The following is a 13,841-nucleotide window of genomic DNA, read 5'->3' on the forward strand; positions in this document are numbered from 1 at the left end:
TGCACGTATTCATTTTTAGGTAGTGACATTCTTTCCTACTGCCATTAGCAGTATCAGTTCTCTCACGTTTGCTACTTAATTGTTTCTTATTTCATTCTTTGTCTGATCTGCCGCACGTATTCATTTTTAGGTAGTGACCTTCTTTCCTACTGCCATTAGAAGCAGTATCAGTTCTCTCACGTTTGCTACTTAATTGTTTCTTATTTCATTCTTTCAGTCTGATCTGCCGCACGTATTCATTTTTAGGTAGTGACCTTCTTTCCTACTGCCATTAGAAGCAGTATCAGTTCTCTCACGTTTGCTACTTAATTGTTTCTTATTTCATTCTTTGTCTGATCTGCCGCACGTATTCATTTTTAGGTAGTGACATTCTTTCCTACTGCCATTAGAAGCAGTGTCAGTTCTCTCACGTTTGCTACTTAATTGTTTCTTATTTCATTCTTTCAGTCTGATCTGCCGCACGTATTCATTTTTAGGTAGTGACCTTCTTTCCTACTGCCATTAGAAGCAGTATCAGTTCTCTCACGTTTGCTACTTAATTGTTTCTTATTTCATTCTTTCAGTCTGATCTGCCGCACGTATTCATTTTTAGGTAGTGACATTCTTTCCTACTGCCATTAGAAGCAGTATCAGTTCTCTCACGTTTGCTACTTAATTGCTGCATTCCAGTTTATAAGGAAAAGGTTGCCATAGCCCTGAGTTTAGTATCTCTCATGCTTGTTGCATGCTCTGTTGTGATGTTTCCAGTTCATTACATTCCCAAAAATTGTTCTCGTACATCTGCCTCTTCCGTGTCGCATCCAGCGTAAGTTTGTTACTGTTAAGTACGTTCAATGCAGCCTCTGCTGTGTGAGTAGTTCATGCAGTGATTCAGAATTTCCTTACATTTGTAGCATACCTGCACTTTGCCAAACATAGTTCTTCCATTAACCCTTGGTATAATTTTCCCACTTCTCCTGTTCCATACTTTGGCCATTGTAAGCTAGTGTAATGTCTTACGAGTACATACAAAGATGTTGTGTAGCAGTCCCATGTCCTGCTTTGTATAGAGTTAGTGTGACAGTCTTATCCCTGTGGCCTGGTTATGATGGAATTGCCTTATGGGCATATGTGCATTACAGTTGCCTTACAACTTAATGAGTTGTGGTACACTGACCGTTACAAAAGAGAATGCAAAATCTTAAAATGTTAAACTCAGTATCTACTAACAGCACGCGCATACAACATATGTAGACTGACAGGATACAGCCCATCAGCACGTGGCATCACTCCAACTTACAGGATACAACCCATCAGCACGTGGCATCACTCCAGCTGACAGGGTACAGCCCATCAGCACGTGGCATCACGCCAGCTGACGGGGTACAGCCCATCAGCACGTGGCATCACTCCAGCTGACAGGATACAGCCCATCAGCACGTGGCATCACTCCTTTATTAATAAAACTCAGAAATACAAATCATGCTGGTGGGCACGTCCAGCTCTCCACACGCAAGTTAGCAGACATTTTGGTTTCAGCATTATACATTCATTATTGACTTTCACTTTGCTTCTATTCATTAAGAGGTCAGGCACCAATAAATGACTGTCTAAAATGTTACATTCAGCATATTGAGTTTTAAATGTTGCAGGAGCTGCATCTGTTGGGTTACAGTTATAGAGCCTGATTAAAGACCATGTGGTGGATAGAACAGATCCTTAGTTTTTCATTGGTTTGGCAGCCATCCTAGCAAACTGATGAACATTAGAGAAGCCACTGCTTTACAGCTTCAAGCCTGAATCCAATACAGATAAGGTGGGATGCAACTCTGGTGTTAACAGTGAATTGTTATTGTATGCCTCTCTACATCTGCTTTTATGGCAAGTATGCTTAGCCACAGCAGGAATTCGTTTGAAACTTAAATTGTTTCATAATCGTGTACTGGCTGTTAGTTTGAGCATTCATTACTAAAATTAGGTGCATACTTGAAACTAACTTTGAGGATATTTTTAGGGAGCAGGTGTGTAGGAGTGCGTAGGAGAGTATAGGGTTGTTCAGGGAAGTAGTGTTCTTGGGCTACTTCACTGATCTGATGTATGTCAGGTCTTCGTGTTCATTAATCTGGTGAAAATGTATCTTTTGTCCTTTTTCTGCTAACCATCAAGCACATAAGGAAGAGAATCCAGGCCGGCATGAGGGTGCTTTGTGCTTTTGCTAGCATTCGGACTGTAGAACATCACTCATTTGTTAATTTAAGCCTGCCCTAGTAGTGATGTAAGCACCTGCAAAAGAAGCACACAGCACTTTGTCTACGCATGCATGCTCCCCCACATGTGCTTTCAGGAGTTTTGATTACTGGCCTAGGTGACCACATCCACATTCTCCTGATTCTGCCCATTTACTGTCTGAGTGTTTGCTGTCCAGCTAGGCCCTGTCAGTGGAGGTACTATACAGTCTGGATGAGAATCATCATGTCCCATCTCCACCACCCTGGTTGGGTGTGCCTGTCTTTTCTCAGTCACACCAGTGTGTGCACCACTAGCTGCAGTCAGGTTTGGTAATGTTAGGTGTGCAGTCGCATGGAAGGATTTTTCACCATAGTGTTTCATCTCAATTTGAGGACTCTGACACTTGAATAACTCATTAATTTTTAAATTTATTTAGTAAAATGTGTAACTTCTGAAGCATTAAACTTTTTGACATTTTTCTCTGGAGACTTAACTATCAGGATGCTCCTAAATATTTTTTTTCAGTCAGACTTACCGTTTGTTCTACACAAGCGAGAAATCAGCATCCCCCACCACCACCACCACCACCACCACCACCACCACCAACACCACCACATGCAGATTAAAGAAAAACTGTCCATTTTGGTAAGTTACATACTCAGATTTGTCATGTTTAGAACGTTACAGAATGCTTCACAGGAAGTGTCACAGGAAAGGTAGCAAGCAGTTTGTGAGGACTTGCCCAGGCATTCAAAATTAACTTGTGCTAATCTCGTGCTTTTTATCATTAACAACTATGTTGCCCTATGGCTTTCTCACTGCACAACTGCTGAATGTTGTACGTCTTCACAGAAGACTTTCCCCACACATAATGTATAACCCACCCCTCTTTCGTTATTCCTGCCTTCTCTCCCACACTCAGCTTTGACCATCCAGTAACAAAATCACTTCAGTTTCTATTCTCCAGTAAACTCTTCCATATACACACAATGCTGTGCACAACTGTACAAATCCGTAAACATTTCTATAAATTCTTTCCAACCATTGTAATGTCTCTAATCAGAGTCAGCACTGAAACTAGCTGCAGACCTTGTTGCAACTGTCCTCTGTGTGCACACATTGCACATATTCCTCCCATATCTCCTGTGCCCTCATCAGTGCACAAAGTATTGCCAGCTAGCTTGACCCAAATTGCCTTCCTGTCTTCAGACAACAATCCAGACGTTACAGCTGCTATTGAGTCTTGGATCAAGCCAAGCAGCCCCAACTTTCAGTACCTCGTGGTAATAGGAAAAGAGGAGGCTCTCTGTTACTACAAAGAGGGCACCTTAGCACGACCGTCCTAGCCAAAGCCAGCACTCCACCAGATATACCCCAACTGGGTCCTTCTAAAGTTCAGCAACAAAAAAAACTGTATTTATTGCAGTCGTATATCCTCCATCGCTTTCTGAATTTAAATCCCTAATTTCTGAAATAGTCTCAGCTAGTAACTTTTGCAAGAAAGGACTCTGCAGCAAAAGACATATGACTATGCTGGAGGATTTTAGCATTAACATAGGCCCTCTCACAAATGACATTTCTGAATTTCTGGCTAGAAAGGCCCTCTTAAAGGTAGTCACAGAACCCACCTGCCCAAGTCTGTGTTCCAACAGCCGGTCTACTCTTGACCTACTAATCACCAGTGAACCAGACATCTCAAATGATGTCCTGACTGAACTTACTGCTGCAGTGTTCTTGACGTCAGTCGTCACCGCAGACCTCTGGTCGGGGTACTAAAGCTTTACCTTAGTCGAACATCCAACACAATATTTCAGCTCGCATGCTTTGTGGGGTGTAAAGACAGACTTGAGTGTGCATCCTCAGTGTTTAACTACCAGCTTGAGTGCAGTTCTTGCTCCCATCTGACTATTCAAGGTTTGTTATTGGTGGTTTTACTTCAGTTTATCTAGGCAAGTCCCCTGTTGGGGAAACCTTTCTTTTATCTTATGATTTTTATTGAAAATGTCAGCTAGGAGAGGCAAGTGTGAGTGCTGTAGGCAGATTCTATACAAGAACTTGCATACAAAGTGTCTTTTTTGCCTAGGTCCAAAACACTATCACAGATCTTGCTGTTTTCTGCCAATCCTTTATTTCCAAAACCCTTGGGTCTAGGGATTCTGCTCTCAACAACTTTGTCACGACCCAGCATCTTAAACACTTGGCCCAGTCCAAGATGTCCGATTCTGCATCCTCGGATGTCCCTCTACCGCCAAAGAAAAATACTTGAGGCCTTGAAAAGTACAGTTTTGTACCTACCATAAATGTAGATGTCCGATAGGTATGCATCTGCAGTCCTAACGTATGGGTTGTCCTGCCTCAGGCAGCCCTTCGGTCGGCCGGATTCCAAAGTCTGGGTCTGGCCTCGGCTGATGTCGCACTTCACCCGACGTCATAGCTGCTGTTTATTGGGTATAAAGGCATCAGCCAACGCCATTTTCCTCAGTGTTTCTTGCCCCAGATGCCAGGTGCCCTCTAGGAAGGCTAAATTTGGATAAATGCAAATAATTCCAAACAGTAGAGAGCAAACAATATATATACAAACAAATACACCATAATAGATTCCCCCAGCTAGCTAAAAGAGGGGTAAATACCCTAGGAATACCACAGAGGGGAAGGAGGGTGGGTAATCCTGACTGCAGATGCATACCTATCGGACATCTACATTTATGGTAGGTACAAAACTGTACTATGTCCTTCAAGGATGCATCTGCAGTCCTAACATATGGGTAGAATACCATAGCCAAACTGGGGGAGGAGGCACTAAGATAAAGATGGTGTAGTTAAGATCCCTTGCAAAACAGCAGTTGCAAAACCTGCTCGGGATCTAGAGTATAAGGGAAGATTATAATGCTTGGCAAATGTATGCACGGAGCTCCAAGTAGCAGCTTCTAAAATGTCTTTGGTAGCCACTCCTCGTAGGAAAGCTGTAGTGGTGGCTGTAGCTCTTGTGGAATGAGGTCTGATATTTTCAGGAGTTGTCTTTCCATGAAAAGAGTAACAAAATCGAATGCAATTTCCTATCCATTTTGAGACTGTCTGTTTTGAAATTGCTTTTCCTTGCATTGCTGTTGCATATGCTACCAGAAGCTGGTCAGTTTTTCTGCTGGTCTTAGTTCTGTCCAGATAGTAGCGTAATTGTCTGTGCACATCCAGGGTATGTAGCAGTCTTTCCCCCCTGTTCTGTGGGTTGGGGAAGAATGTAGGTAAATTAATCGCTTGGTTCAATGATACTCTGGAGACCACTTTTGGCATAAAGGTAGGGTTAGTTCTCAGAGAGACTCTATCCTGATGGAAGATAAGGAAGGGTTGTATTGCCATTAATGCCTGTAACTCAGATACCCTTCTTGCTGAAGTGATTGCTAGTAGGAAAGCAGTTTTCCAAGACAAGAACTGTAATTCTGCTGTTGCTGCTGGTTCAAAAGGGGGAAGTGTTAACTTTTCCAGCACAAAGTTGAGATCCCATGTAGGTAAAGGTGGTTTCCTTGGAGGTTTTACATTTTTGATTCCTCTCAAGAACTGCCTGAGTAGAGGATGAGAGAAGACAGGAGGATCCATGTTGTATTCTGCTGAAATTGCTGATGCATGAATCTTAATGGAGGAGTAAGACAGGCCATTGTGGAACAGTTCTGCTAAATATTCCAGGATGTGTGCTATGTTTGCCAATGAGACATTTTCTCCCTTTGTTGCCCTCCAAATGAGGTATCTTTTCCACTTGGCTGAATAAGTTTTCCTTGTGGAGGGTCTGCGTGCCTCCAGGATAATGTCCTTAACCCTCTGAGATAAATCTGGGTTATTTGGTTTTATGCAATATTCCAAACAGCTAGCTGTAGTGTTTTCAAGTTTGGATGTAGGATTTTGTAGTTGTTTTGTGTTAGAAGTAAGGGACATAGAGGTAGAGACCATGCTTGTGTCAGAGACATGCTTTTCAGTAGCGGGTACCAATGTTGTCTCGGCCAGTCTGGAGCTATCAGGATTACCCTTGGCTGATCCTCTCTGATCTTCAGTAGAACTTTGTACATCAAAGGAAGAGGCGGGAATGCATATGCTGTCAGGTTTTTCCAGCTGAAGGAAAGGGAGTCCACCCTCCAAGCAAGTGGGTGGTATGCTCTTGTGCAGAATTTCTTCAATTGGTGGTTGTGTGGGGAGGCGAACAGGTCTATCTCTGGTAGTCCCCATTTCTTTGTTATGGCTTTGAAGATATCTGGATGCAGCATCCATTCGTGAGCATCCGTGGTAGTTCTGCTTAAGGTGTCTGCTAGAGAATTTTCTTTTCCTGGTACAAATCTGGCCTGAAGTTGAATGTTGAGATTCAGGGCCACATTCCACAGGTCCATTGCCATCCGGCATAGAGGATATGAGTGTGTACCTCCCTGTTTGTTGATGTACCACATGACTGTGGTATTGTCCGTCCTTATCAGCAGATGACCCTGTTGAAGGAGTGGTCTGAATGCCTGGATCGCATGTTTCACTGCCAGCATCTCCTTTAGATTTATGTGTAGATTCAGCTGGTCTTGGGTCCATAAGCCTTGTATACACTTGTCCACCATGTGCGCTCCCCAGCCTAGGTCTGAGGCGTCCATGGTGATGGTCTGGCTTGGATGAGGTTTGTGGAAAGGCAATCCTCTGTTCAACTGACAGGCCTGAGCCCACCACAGGAATTCTTGCTTCAGGCATGGAATTATTGGATTCTGGGCTTCTAGACTGTTCTTGTGTTGAGACCATACATTCCTTAGGTACCATTGTAACTTTCTCATATGCAGCCTGGCATGCGGAATCAATATTATGCAGGATGCCATGTAACCCAGGGCTTGCAGGACTTTCCTTGCAGTAAGCTGAGTTTGTGTTGTTAATGTCATGAAGTAGACTGGTAGTTGCTTTTGTTTTTCTTCTGTGAGAAAAGCCATCTGAGTTGATGTATCCAGTTCTGCACCCAAGAATGTTATCCTTTGGGATGGTACTAGTCTTGACTTTTGCATGTTGACTGTGTATCCCAAGGCTTGCAACAGTTGTATGACATTTTCCAAATCTTTTGTTAATTTTGTCTTGTTGTCCGCTTGTATTAGGCAGTCGTCCAGGTATGGGTAAATTTGAATTCCCAGAAGCCTGCAATGAGCAATTACTGATGCCAGGCATTTTGTGAATACTCTGGGTGCAGTAGGTAAGCCAAAGGGCAATGCTGAGAATTGATAATGCTCTGATCCTGCAAGAAATCTGAGGTGTCTTCTGCAATCTGGTCGTATAGGGACGTGCAGGTATGCCTCCTTGAGATCTAGAGTCACCAGCCAAGACTCCTTGCCCAGCATGGGAAGAAGCTGCTGGAGGGTCAGCATTTTGAATTTTGGAACAATGAGGAATGTGTTCAGTGCGGACAAGTCGAGAATAGGTCTCCATTGATTTTCTTTTCTTGGTACAAGGAAAAGCCTGGAGTAAAATCCTTGGCCTTGTTCCATAGGTGGTACCTTTTCTATAGCTCTCATCCTTAATAAGTTGTTGATTTGTCTTAGAGCGTGTGTTTTTTGGCTTGATGGTAGGTTTGGCATTCCTCTCTTTTTTGGTAGAGTGTGGAAGTGAAACCTGTAGCCCTTGTCTATTGTTTGTAAAGTCCATTTGTCTCCTGTAATGTAATGCCAGTTGTCGGAAAATAAGGCTAGCTTTCCACCCAAGGGTGCTTCCAGTTGTTCCCTGGTAGGCGGAACCAGAGCCAAGTCATTGTGTCTGCCCTGTGGAAGTGGTTGTAGTTGAATCTGTGGCAGCACTTCTCTGGTTGGTAGGTTGCCACTGACGTCCCCTGTAGGCACCCCTAGATTGACCTCTGCCTCTTGGGTGTCTATTTCTGCCTCTCTGTGCTCTGGAGTTGTCTGGAAAGGACCAATTCTTCGAAGGCCAATTTCTGCTAAACCTCGGAGGTTGGACCTGTAAGAAATCCTTGACTGTTTGGACAGATTTTGCTTTTTCTTCCACCTTCTTTAGAACCTCCTGTGCAGGGGAGCCAAACAAACTTTGTTTCTCCATGGGAGCATCTGGGAGTTTCGACTTAACATCGTCTGGTAAGGATTGTTCTTTTAACCAGGCATGCCTTCGAATCACTGTTCCAGTCATAGCTGATCTAAAGGAAGCCTCCAGTGCATCATAGCCACATTTTAAGAAATGGTTACTGACCTGCTGAGAGTTGTGTACCAAATCCTGAAGGGACTTGCGGTCTATAGGTTCAGGAGAAGGCAGTTTTTTATTTAGCTGGTCTAACAAAAATTCCTGGTACTGAATCATGTGGAATTGACAGTCTAAGGCCCTGGCCGAAAGAGTAGCAGAAGTATAAACCTTTTTACCCCATCTCTCTAATGCTCTAGATTCCCTTTCAGAGGGAAGAGGGTTTTTGGCAGAGGCAGCTGCCACACCTTTAGGGCCCTGTGAAATGGTTTCAGGGTCTGCAACAGGAGCCTTATACAAATGGTAGTGTGTGTCCAGGACCCTGTAATATCTGTCAGGCTTGGCAGGGGCCGGAGGAAGAAAATCAGGGGCAGTACAGGCATCATTATATGCATCATCAACAACTGTTAGTACTGGAGGAATGGCTAAAGGCCTATGCTGTGGTAAGTGTAAAAAAGTCCTTAGCCTTTTCCTTGAATCTGAAAAATCCTGGCCCTGCCATTGGAAGTGTACCCTCATAGCATGCAAGGTTTCCCCAAAGGAAAATTCTTCAGGAGAAGCAGAAGGAATGGAGTCTTCTGCATCGGAATCCTCATAAGGAGAATATGGGCCTTCCTGAGGGTCTGAAATGTCTGAGTCATCCGAGGAATAGTCTGTAGAGACAGGTTCCGGGGGTTCAGTCCTAGGCCTCTTATCTGGAGGGGGCTGAGAGGCCCTGTCTGGGTGAGGTTGGGATCCCCTGATCAAAGAAATGAGATCCTCAGCCAGGCTGAGTATTTGGGAACTAGAGGCAGGCCTATGTGAGGGAGTTTTAGCAGGTAAGGCCTTAGAAGATTTAGCTGCTTTAGCCCTGGCAAAAGCCTTGATAGACATAGAAGCAGGGGGTCTAGCAGCCCCACGTGCAGGGGTAGATATGTCTAAAGGAATAGTGTCTGACAAATCCTGGGTGCCTGCTTCTGTAGCAGTAAATTCAGTAGCAGATTCAGCCATGCTCTGTGAGGGCTCGGGTATCGGAGGCATGCTTTCGGCCGAAGGAAGAACCGGGGACTCTGTTTTAGCCGAAACCGAGACACTCGCGGTTGGCCAAACTGTGGTTTCAGCCGAAACCGCGGGCCGCGAATGTCGGTCCTTTTCCTTGCGCTTTTTAGCTAATTGTGTAGTCGGAGTCTCCGGCATTTTGTATGCAAAAGCGGGACCAAAAAACTCCTCTGCAAACTCCGACCGACGTCTAAGTGTCCGTCGGTTGAAGGAAGCACAGGCTAGACAAGCTGATACGTCGTGGTCTGGGCCTAAGCAAGGAAGGCAGTAAGAGTGGAAATCCTTATGAGGTATTTGTTTCCCACAAGTTAAACAATTATTTACTTTGTCTGACATCGGCTGAGGCAAGAAAGAGTCCCCAACGGGGTACTTAGCTTTTTAGAAGTCTTCGGTAGTAGAAATCTCTGGATCTGACCGACCAGCACTTGCGAACAGCTTCTGCTTCGGGCACCACGCGGCAAGAAAGACTGAGGAAAATGGCGTCAGCTGATGCCTTTATACCCAATAAACAGCAGCTATGACGTCGGGTGAAGTGCAACATTAGCCGAGGCCAGACCCAGACTTTGGAATCCGGCCGACCGAAGGGCTGCCTGAGGCAGGACAACCCATATGTTAGGACTGCAGATGCATCCTTGAAGGACATCTGTCCATAGTCCATTTCTGACCATGCTGGCTGCGGATGTTCATCGTGCGTACAGCTGCAGTCATAACAGATGGGTTCTCCTGCCGTCAGGCAGGTCCTCGGTCGGCCGAATTCCAAAGTCTAGGTCCAGCGTCGGTTGTCGTCGCTTCTTCCCTGACGTCAGTGCGACAGGGGTATAAAGGAACCAGCCGACGCCATTTTCTTCAGTCTTTCTTGCCGCGCGGTGCCCGAAGCAGAAGCAGTTCGCAAGTGCCGGTCGGCCAGCTCCTGAAATTATGAAAATTTTGAAACCGAAGTCTCCTTGAAAGCTAAGTACCCCATTGGGGAAACTTTACTTGCCTCAGACCGATGTCAGACAAAGTTAATAATTGTATTTCATGTGGGAAGCAAATACCGCATAAGGATTTCCATTCCCTCTGTATACCTTGTTTAGGCCCAGACCACGACATCTCGGTCTGTCGCTTTTGTGCTACATTCAACAAACGCACCATTAAGCGTCTGGCGGAGTTCGCCCAGCATTATTTTGGAAAAACATTTAACTATATTATGTCGTCGGATACTCCGACTCCAGTTTTGTCTAAAAAATGCAAAGATAAGGACCGACACACGAGGTCCGCGGCCTCTATCGACACCACGCCAAAGCCGACTACACGTGGTCCGGTTCTCAGCGAGGCGCCTACGCAGCCCCTGACTACCGACGACACTTCATTGGTGGTGTCTCCTGTGCCCGAGGTCGCAGGCTCCTCTGCCCACACCCCGACTACAGATACCGAAGCCACTCTTGGCGTTGAACCTCAAAATGTGGACAGGTCTACCTCCACAGAAGGTGTCTTCAGACCTTCCTCTTCTTTTTCCATCAAGGCTTTCACCAAGTCTAAAGCAGCCATGCATTCTAAGAGACAAGCTACACAGGGCCCATCTCCAGGCCCCATGCCTAAAAAACAGATGCTTAAAATGGCTGAGGATTTAATTACTCTTATCAGGGGTTTTCAACCCCCACCGGACAAAAGGCCCAGAGTGGAGGAAGAATCCTCCTCCTCTGATCAGGGCTGCATTATTTCAGAGCACTCTGATGATCAGGAACATTCTTACTCCCCTTTTGAAGACTCTGATGTAGAGGAGTCAATTCCTTCTATATCCCCCCCCGAGGATTACTCATTTGGGGAAACTTTGCATACCTTAAGTGAACACTTCCACTGGGAAGGCCAAGATTATTCAGATTCCAAGAAAAGGCTTAGGGAATTTCTCTTGCTACCTCGGCACAGGCCTCTGGCTATACCTTCTGTCTTGGACATCCTAGATGACGTTTACTCTGAGGCCTGCCTTAACCCGGATTCTCTGCCTCCAGCCCCAGTCAAGCCTGACAGGTACTACAGGGTTCCTGACTCACACCAATTTCTATACAAAAGCCATGCTGCTGACCCAGAAACCATCTCACAGGGCCCCAAGGGAATTAAGGCCTCCACTGCTAAAAATCCATTACCTTCCGAGAGAGATTCCAGATCCTTAGAAAGGTGGGGAAAAAAGGTATATACCTCTGCTACCTTAACCATGAGGGCCTTAAACTGTCAGTTCCATATGCTAAAATACCAACAGTTTATCACAATTGAAAAGTAAAATGTGACAACCTGAACAACCAGACTTGAAGGAGTTGCAGGATTTGATGCATAGTGCAGAACAAGTGGGTAAGCATACCTTACAGTATGGTTTTGATGCTCTAGAGGCCTCATGTAGAGCTGCTGTTACAGGATCAGTCATACGTAGACATGCCTGGCACAAGGAGCAAACCTTGCCTGATCATGTCAAAGCTAAATTACTAGATGACCCTCTTCAAAAGGATGTATTATTTGGTGCTAATGCTGAGGAGGTATTAAGGAAAATGGAGGAAAAGGCTAAATCAATGCAAACTGTGAAAGATTTCCTACAGGTACAACCCCCCACGTTTCAGTAGAAATTGTCCTTCTAAAAACTGGTCCTTTCCTGCCACGGACAGACCCCAAAGAGGCAGATACAGGCGCCCCAGGGGCAGAGGGACAAGCCCAAGGATCGTATAGAGGCAGACAATGGCAAGCTCCTACACAGAGGTGGTGAGGATAACTCGCAAAAATTCAGAAAGCAAGCCCAATGACTTTCCCCTTTACATGCCAAGCAAGACGCAAATGGCAGCCCCCTTAGGAGGAAAACTGGCATTTTTTTCAAAAAATTGGCATATTGTCACAAAAGACAAATGGATCCTGGACATTATAAACAGAGGCTATAGATTCCATTTTCACACCCTTCCAAAAATGAGAGGCATGCCAAACCTGCCACACAATCAAAGGGCAGAGGCACAAAGGCAAATTACAGATCTCATAGACATGAAAGCTATTCAAGAGGTACCTATGCACGAACAAGGTCAAGGTTTTTATTCCAGACTATTCCTGGTACCAAGGAAGGGAAAAGATTGGAGACCTATTTTGGACCTATCCATCCTAAACACATTTCTACTGCACCAAAATTCAAGATGCTCACTCTACAGCAGCTTCTTCCCATGCTGGGCAAGGAGTCTTGGCTGGTAACATTGGACCTCAAGGAGGCATACCTGCATGTCCCAATCAGACAAAATTGCAGAAGATACCTCGGATTTCTTGCAGGTTCAACCCATTATCAATTCTCTGCATTGCCCTTAGGCTTATCTACTGCGCCCAGAGTATTCACGAAATGCCTGGCATCAGTAATTGCCTACTGCAGACTTCAGGGGATACAAATATACCCCTATTTGTACGACTGCCTGATCCAAGCGGACAGCGAGCACATTCTTCTGAAACATCTGGCTTATGTAATAATGTTGTTGAACTCTCTGGGATACACAGTCAACAAAAAGAAATCAAGGCTAATACCCTCTCGGAAGATAATTTTCCTGGGTGCCAAGTTGGACACAAACACCCAGATGGCCTATCTCACGCCAGAGAAGCAGGGGCAACTAACTCAATACTTCAGAGCACTAGCAAATTGCACCAGGCTGACTGCAAGGAAAATCCTGCAGGCTCTGGGATTCATGGCATCTTGCATCTTACTAATCCCATGTGCAAAGCTGCATATGAGGAAACTTCAATGGTACCTGAAAAACCTATGGTCTCAACACAGCCACAGTTTGGAAACAATAATACCACTAATTCCATGCCTACAAAAGGAGTTTCTGTGGTGGGCTCAAGCATGCCAAACAAACACGGGTCTTCCATTCAGCAAGCCTCAAGCAAATAAAGTCACCACAATAGACGCCTCGGACTACGCCTGGGGGGCGCACATGACAGATCGGTGCATTCAGGGCAAATGGTCCCAAAAAGAAAAGCACCTTCACATCAATCAGAAGGAAATGCTAGCAGTAATAAATGCTATTATAGCTTTCAAAGACCTTCTGCAACCATAGGTTCATAGGTTCATACTAGGCTATCTGCCCGAGGGCATTTACAAGCCTAGCCCATAGTTTTGTGGCTTACGCCACCCCTTTAGTATGGGGAACTATACCCATTATTTTGCTGTGCCTCTGTTGAGCAGTGACACTGAGGTAATCCCTGGGGTATATCTGCGATCTCCCATCCATTGGTCAAGATTTCTCTTGAACAAGGCCAGCGAGGTGCTCTGCCTCACATATACCGGGATTTTATTCCACAGCATAGGGAGTCTTTGGGTGATGAATCTATCCCTCCAGCGTCCTATTAATAGCCGTGTCGAGGTTTAAGTCTCCGCCCTTGTGGCTCTGACGGATCTAGATTTTTGAGGTGAA

The 13,841-nt window shown here is 45.1% G+C and overlaps 1 protein-coding gene across 1 annotated transcript in view; it reads left to right on the plus strand.

Moving 5' to 3' along the window:
• Positions 1 to 13,841, plus strand: part of SPPL3 (signal peptide peptidase like 3) — a 1,529,337-nt gene that overhangs the window by 855,745 nt on the left and 659,751 nt on the right. The window lies entirely within an intron of this gene.

The sequence above is a fragment of the Protopterus annectens genome, chromosome 4.part0, assembly GCF_019279795.1.
Source record: "Protopterus annectens isolate FY-2018-M chromosome 4.part0, PAN1.0, whole genome shotgun sequence".
Classification (NCBI taxonomy): domain Eukaryota; kingdom Metazoa; phylum Chordata; order Ceratodontiformes; family Protopteridae; genus Protopterus; species Protopterus annectens.